Source organism: Chelonoidis abingdonii, chromosome 10 (assembly GCF_003597395.2).
Source record: "Chelonoidis abingdonii isolate Lonesome George chromosome 10, CheloAbing_2.0, whole genome shotgun sequence".
NCBI lineage: Eukaryota > Metazoa > Chordata > Testudines > Testudinidae > Chelonoidis > Chelonoidis abingdonii.
In genome coordinates this window covers 9760700-9768490 of record NC_133778.1, presented here as the reverse complement: position 1 = coordinate 9768490, position 7791 = coordinate 9760700, and the positions used below count along the sequence as shown (strand labels likewise).

The following is a 7791-nucleotide window of genomic DNA, read 5'->3' as shown; positions in this document are numbered from 1 at the left end:
CCGCCATCCCCAGACATGTACAGACTTTCCAGTAACTTACTGGGCCACAAAGCATCCCTAGCCTCAGCAATTAAATCATTAAAAATGCCTGCTTTTAAACCATGTTTATATATTACAAAGGTACACTCCAGCAGAGTCCCTCCATGGCGTTCATTGTCTGGCATAGTACTTGGAGGGAATATTCCATCAGGGTGAAAAAGCTCGCGCCTGTATTCGGAGAACAGACTGCTTAGCTCTCTGCAAACTCACCTTCTCTTACTCCTCCTCACTTCCCCGTCCGCAGAATCCTAGGCATGCTGAGATTACCACCGCCCATCTCGCAAATCCACGGACGGGGTGGCCGACCCCGCAGAATTGCATCAGCTCAGCGTAGAGCGGCATGTTTCGGCCCTCGCCCCGGACCTTCCCATTTGCCTTCTTGGTTTTTCTGGTAGGCTTGTCCTGAGCCTCCTTAAACTTTCACTCTGTACCTGCTACTGAGTCCCCTGGTGTGCCTTTTCTTTCCCATCACTAGCCTTGGAATTGTTTAAATTTTTTTCATTTCGTCTTTGAACAGAGTTCTGTTAGCATGGAATCCTCTCCCCATACAGCGTCAGATCCAGTCCTCGGTCCCGTGCATCCATGCTGAGCTCTCTTTGTGAATCCAGGAAACATCATTGTTACCACTGTGCTATGAGCTCTGCGTGGTCACTGTGCTGGTGACTCTCCACTTTGGACAAAACAGGAAAATAATAATTCAAAAGTTTGCGGGGCTTTTTCCTGATCTACCTGCCAGGCATCCGAGTTGCAGTGGCTTTCCAAAGCGCTCCAATGGTCTGGGGATACCGCCTGAGGCCAATACCGCGAACTTGGCCACACGAAATCCTCCAGGGACATCTCCATGAAGCTCTCCTGGAGGTACTCCAAAAGCCTTTGCAGAAGGTTTCTGGGCAGGGCAGCCTTATTCCGTCCTCCATGGTAGGGCACTTGACCATGCCATGCATGTAGCAACTAATCTGGTATCATTGCATGACAAAGCCTAGCTGCGTATGGTCCCGGTGTTTGCTGGCATTCAAACAACATCCGTTCTTTATTTCACTGTGTTATCCTCAGGAGAGTGATATCGTTCATGGTAACCTGGTTGAAATTCAGCAATTTAATTAAGGGGACAGAGATGGTTGGGCTGTTTGCCTGTGGCTTAAAAGAAATCCTTCCCTGCATTTAGCCAAGCAGGGGAAGGGGGGGGGGTGATTGGCGCTGAGTTTTTTTGCATTTGGCTAGCTGGGATCTTTCCTGCTACCAGCCACGCGGTGGCGGGGAGGATGGCTAGCAGCAATCTTCCATGATACCAGCCACGCGGTGGGGGGAGGGGTAAAGTGATCATCCCAGAGAATTGGATGGGGACGGTTCTGGTGCTGCACGTTAACAGGAAAGAAGCAGCACTCAACGGGCTTTGCTTGGTACTTGGGAAAGGAGGGCGCTAGATATATGAAGGTTGCAGAAGCCGAAAGACAATGGCTTACCATGGCTGCATGCAAGCCGAATTCTGATGACCGGACCTGTGTCTGTGATCTCTAATACCAAAGCCACAGGCACTCAATATTAAGATGCAAAATGCAACCTTGTAGTGAGATCACATGTGCTATGTAAGGTGAAGAATGTTGTTCACCGTGAAAGAGTATAACAACAGTATTGTTCTGTAAAATGTCTCTTTTTGAATACTTCTCTCCCTTTTTTCCCTCCCTCCTGCAGCTGCAAATTCTTCAAGTCTCCCTCGTCCATCCCGAAGGCTATCTCAGATAAGGCAGTGGAAAAAAAAGATGCGACATGAAATGTTCTCGGAAATCATGGAAGTGACCCGCAATGAAAGAGCTCATCTGAATGAGTGGAAGGACATGGTATCAAAGTACAGGAAAGATGCCAGTGACCGTAAGGACAGGAGGGACCAATGTGAGGATAGGAGGGACGAACGTGAGGAGAGGAGAGACACTCGAGATGAGAGGTGGCGGCAGGAAGATCTGAGGTGTCAGGATGCAACTCTGGGGCTGCTGCGTGATCAAACGGACATGCTCTGGTGTCTGGTGCAGCTTCAGGAATGGCAGCAGGATCACAGAGTGCCTCTGCAGCCCCTCTATAACCGCCCTCCCCCCTCACCATGTTCCTGAGCGTCCTCATGCACCAGACAACTAAGAACACGTGGGGGGAGGCTCCGTGCACCTGCCCATTCCACCCCCGTGGACAGTCCAACCAAATGGCTGTCATTATTTTGAAATTTTTTTAGTGGCCTTTTCCTTCCCTCCTGTCCTCCTCCCAAACCTCACCCGGGCTACCTTGTCAGTTCTCGCCCTCTTTTTATAATTAATTAATAAAGAATACATGATTTTTAAACGAGAATGATTTTATTTCCTTAGGAAGCAAGCAGTCATCGAAGGGGGAGGGTGGGTGGCTTACAGGGATGATGAGTCAATCAGGAGGAGGTGGGGGTTTCATCAAGGAGAACCAAACACACAGTCACACTGTCCTGGCCTGTGATGAAACTGTTTTCAAAGCTTCTCTGATGCGCACCGTCTGGTGGTGCTCTTCTAATCAACCTGGTGTCTGGCTGTGCGTAATCGCGGCCAGGTGATTTGCCTTAGCTCCCACCCTGCCAATAGAGGGCTCTCCCTTTACTCTCACAGAGATTGTGGAGCACACACACAGCAGAAATAACAATGGGGACATTGGTTTGGCTGAGGTCTGAGCAAGATCAGTGATGTGTGCCAGCGTGCTTTAAACAGCCAAATGCACATTCTACCACCATTCTGCACTTGTCAGCCTTAGTTGAACAACTCCTGACTACTGTCCAAGTTGCCTGTGTATGGCTTCATGAGCCACGGTATTAAGGGGTAGCCTGGGTCCCCAGGATAACTACAGGCATTTCAACATCCCCAACTGTTAATTTTCGGTCTGGGAAGTAATTCCCTTGCTGCAGCCGTTATTAAACAGGTAGTGATCTGAAGGCGCGAGCATCATGAACCCTTCCAGGCCTATCCATGTGGATGTGTGGTGAAACATCCCTTGTGATCCAGCAGTGCTTGCAGCACCATGTAAAAGTACCCTTCGGTTTATGTCTGGGTGTCTTGGTGCTCTGGTGCCAGATAGGGATATGGGTTCCACTCTATTGCCCACACGTTAGGGAATCCCATTGCAGCAAAGCCATCCACTATGACTGCACATTTCCCAGAGTCACAACCTTTTGTAGCAGCAGCTTAATGATTGCTTTGGCTACTTGCATCAAAGCAGCCCCCATAGTAGATTTTCCCACTTCAAATTGAGCTCCCGACTGACTGCTAGCTGTGTCTGGCGTTGCAAGCTTTCCAGAGGGCTATCGTCACTCGCTTCTCAACTGATGAGGGCTGCTCTCATCTGGTATTCTGGTGTTTCAGGGCAGGGAAAGCAAGTCACAGTTCCATGAAAGTGCCTTTACGCATGTGAAAGTTCGCAGCCACTGGAAATCGTCCCAGACCTGCACACACTATGCAGTCTGTGCTTGTTCCCGGGCCAAAATCGGCATTCAATGGCTGAACCTGCCCCATTTTCAGCATGATCTAAAAACGTAGAGGCCGTGATTTGAGAGAATTCTGTGTCCATGTCCTCTCACTCTCGTCACCGTGCTGTAGTAGCTTCCTCCTCCTCGACTGGTTTTGCAGGTCCTGGTTCACATTGACTGCACGAGAATGCGCGAAGTGTTTACAACGTCCATGATTGCTGTCTTGAGCTGAGCAGGGTCCACGCTTGCCTGCTATGCATCTGCACAGTCCCACAGGAAAAGGCGCGAAATGGTGTCTCTACTACTCTGCGACGGGAGGGGTGAGGCTGTACCAGAACACCCACGACAATATTTTTTGCCCCATCAGGCACTGGGATCTCAACTCAGATTCCAATGGGCAGGGGAGATGCAGAAACTATGGGATAGCTTGGGATAGCTACCCAGTGCACAGCACGGAAATCAACACTGCCTTGGTACATGGCGCACACCGACCGATTAATGTGCTTAGTGTGGACCGAAGCATGCACTGACTTTTATCCAATCTGTTTTAAAACTGGTTTCTGTAAAATCGGAATATCTCGTAGTGTAGATATCCTGGATGCGTGATGTGCTCTGGAAACAAGGAGGCATAAAGATCATCGGTCCAGGTCTGTTTTACTGTGACATGGGGGGCCAGGTCAAGATGTCAGTCAAGATCTGTGCCCAATATGCTCAGTATGTAAGAGCCATATTCAGTCAGATACCTTGAGGCTCAGACCAAGGACGATGGGAGCAATATCACTACATGAGAAACACAACATCTGGGGAAATCTATGTCACCAGTCACATTCAAGGAGGAGAAGGGAGACTTTGAGGGGGATTTACAGTTGATATTCAATCAACGGCAGAATGGGTTGGATTCTTCTTGCCTCACATTCAAATGGCCAGTAGAAAGTCCTGGCTGCTGTCTTTCACAGGGGAAAGGAGTGGGGCTGGAGTCAGAAGGTCACAGGCAGTGGGGAGGGGATGGCAGAAGGTCTGGGAATGGTAACTAGCAGGAGCTGGATGGGACTTCTGGATTGGGCAAGGTGGGGGAGAGGGAGAAGTTGGGACTGGGAAACCTGGGGCAGTCTCCATGGGGGATGCTTGCTCCTCCCTTCCCTTCCTGTGTCTTTCCATGCCCTGTTGCCAACAAAGAGTGGCCAACCCAGCCCAGTCTAGAGGTATCCATGTGGCAGGGCTCTCCCAATCTCTCCCCATTAACCCTCTTCCCAGTTCAGAAATCACTCAGGGTAATGATTTCCCACCTAAACAACAATTAATTGCAGGTAAAAATTGGAGGGGATGAGGGGGGGAAACACTCCACATCTGAGATTTGAATTGAATATTGGAGAAGTGGGGAGAAAATGGGGCAAAATCAGTGGAGAAGAACAGAGACCTCAGTAATTTGAGGGGAAACTCACCACTGATTTTGATCTTTGCTACCTAGAGAAAAACGGGAAAGGAGAGGAGAGACATGTTATCACTATGGGAGAGGGCACTGGTAAATCAGAGGGGATCTCAGCCCCTCCCCCGCTCCTCTGGGGTCACTTGCCCTTCTCCTCTTCCTGCAGTTTCCTGGTTGCACAGAAATAGTTCCATCTGTCCCTTTTCCCAGCTCTCCTTCCACTCCTCCCTCCTTTTCCTTCTCTCCCTTCCTGACAGCCTCCCGCCAAGCCACACACAGAGGAACCCTTCTGAATCTCTCAGTTGTGCCCCAGGGCAGATCCTGGCAGGGGCCACGCGTAGGGTGCCCAGATGTCCCTATTTGATAGGGACAATCCCAATTTTGGGGTCTTTTTCTCATATAGGCTTCCATTACCCCCCACCCGTCCTGATTTTTCACATTTGCTGTCTGGTCACCCTAGCCACGCGGGGCACTGGGCTCCCGGCTGTTACAGAAGCTTGGAGCACTCCCGCGGACACATCCGTCACCCCCAGAGAGTAGATCACAGAGACTGCGAGATCCCAGGTTCCCACGGACACTGGCACCCAGCCACTTCCCTGCCCCCTCCCCAGCACCTTCCCAACCACATCTGTATCCAGAACTCAATATGACCTGAATGGTGCCACTTGGATTCTGTGTCTGCTCAAAGAGGGAGGGTTAATACTCAAACCAATTTGGCACGGTGGTCTGTTTCTTAAATGCAACCACCAGGAGACTTTATTGCAGCCACAGCCTCCTGGGTGGTGATTTGGGAGTGGGGGGTGGAAGGCGGCAAAGCAGCGGCCCCTCCCCCAGTGCAGCCAGCAGGGATTTGGCCCTGCCCCCCTCTGGAGCTGCAAATGCCAGAGGAGCAGGCAGCTGCCTCAGGTAAGTTCCCTACCTTCCCAGGGGTGTCAGAGATCAGGCTTCCAGTTTCAACCCTGAGTGGCGAGCTGCAGGCTCTGGCTGCATGGCATTGGGCTCTCTCCCCCATGTGCAGTGGGGCCCTGGGCTCACCACCCCTCCATTCCTCCTGGCCTCCACTGTGTCCTCCAACTCTGGTCCCAGGCTCCAGGGCTTTGGATCCCCACTGCTTCCCCTGCTCCCTCCAATTGCCCTCACCATTGCCCCTGCTCCTACCATCTTCCCATACAGGGCTTAATTTGGCCTCCAGCTTGCCAGAGTAAGTCTGCTGTGAAAAGTGTTACTTGTATGTTTGTTTGTTAATATCACTTTTCACTACCTCCCAGCTAGCTAGCAAGTGTTGCTGCTGCAAAAAGATATTAACAAATAGCACTTTTCAAGGAAGCAGACATACTAGCTAGCAAGTCAAAACAAAAATAAAAAAGCAAGCAAAAGGCTAAATAAACAAACAACAACAAAAGACAAGAACATCAAAGCACCTTATTTGTGTTTCTATTCTGTTTAGGTCCAGTAAAGAAGAGAGACAAATGTACATTACATTTACATGGACATGTTTATGTGCATATTTACTTGTTTTTCCTAAAGTTTATTAAATGTTTTAGGAAAAATTGTCAGAGAGGCCACCAGCAAGAGTTGGTGACCAGACTCTGAGGCCACCAAAATTTTTGTTGTGAGAATCCCTGGACTAAGAGCAAGGACTACTAACTGGTGCAGGGTGCTGCTGTTCTACATGGCTGGTGCAGTGCAGTTGGAGCTTTCCCCAGACCTGAAGAATAGTTTTGCGCAGCTCCAAAGCTTGTCTCTCGCCAACAGAAGCTGGTGCAATACAAGATATCGCCCTCTCTAGCTCCCTGGCTCTTGGTATGCGCAGATGGCAGCGCAGGGTGCAACTTACTCACTGTCCACACTTGCAAGGCACATACAGCGCTGCATCTCCCTGGCTGCAGAGGCAGAACTCAGAGACTACATTTCCCAGAACACCTGGCACAAGGGGCTTTCCCGGCAGCTTCTGGGGGAGCTCCCTCCCGCTTCAGTCTTTAGGCTCCGGCAGCCGTGATCTTGCCAGTGCTGAGGGGAAGTAGGAGTCGGGGAGAACAAAGGACGAACAGAGTGTGATCAGCTGGGTGAGTGCCACGCTGCTGCCTCCATCCTGATCTGGGAGCCGGGGCTCAGCTGGGGGTCTATGCTGGGGAGAGACCTTCCTTCCTTAACCCCCTTGTGCCCAGCCTGGGGGGAACTTCTCCAGCTGGAGCGAACCTGCGGGACAGCCGCGGCGTCTGCCCGCCCCGCTGAAGAGCGGGTGTCTCCAGGTAATGGAGAGAGAGCGCGGGGAAGGTGCTGGGGAGGGGGCAGGGAAGTGGCTGGGCGCCGGTGTCCGTGGGAACCTGGGATCTCGCAGCCCCTGCGATCTACTCCCCAGGGGCGACGGATATGTCCACAGGAGTGCTCCGAGCTGCTGTAACAGCCGGGAGCCCAGCACCCCGCGTGGCTAGGGTGACCAGACAGCAAATGTGAAAAATCAGGACTGGGTGGGGGGTAATGGAAGCCTATATGAGAAAAAGACCCCAAAATCGGGATTGTCCTTGTCAAATAGGGACATCTGGGCACCCTACGCGTGGCCCCTGCCAGGATCTGCCCTGGGGCACAACTGAGAGATTCAGAAGGGTTCCTCTGTGTGTGGCTTGGCGGGAGGCTGTCAGGAAGGGAGAGAAGGAAAAGGAGGGAGGAGTGGAAGGAGAGCTGGGAAAAGGGACAGATGGAACTATTTCTGTGCAACCAGGAAACTGCAGGAAGAGGAGAAGGGCAAGTGACCCCAGAGGAGCGGGGGAGGGGCTGAGATCCCCTCTGATTTACCAGTGCCCTCTCCCATAGTGATAACATGTCTCTCCTCTCCTTTCCCGTTTTTCTCTAGGTA

At 51.4% G+C, this 7791-nt stretch overlaps 1 long non-coding RNA gene across 1 annotated transcript in view; it reads left to right on the top strand.

The window, feature by feature from the left end:
• Positions 1 to 2367, top strand: part of LOC142047387 (uncharacterized) — a 135262-nt gene extending 132895 nt beyond the window's left edge. The window contains exon 2 of the long non-coding RNA XR_012656619.1: positions 1732 to 2367. This is a non-coding gene — a long non-coding RNA (uncharacterized LOC142047387). The remainder of the gene's footprint in view (positions 1 to 1731) is intronic.
• The last annotated feature ends 5424 nt before the right edge of the window (positions 2368 to 7791 follow it).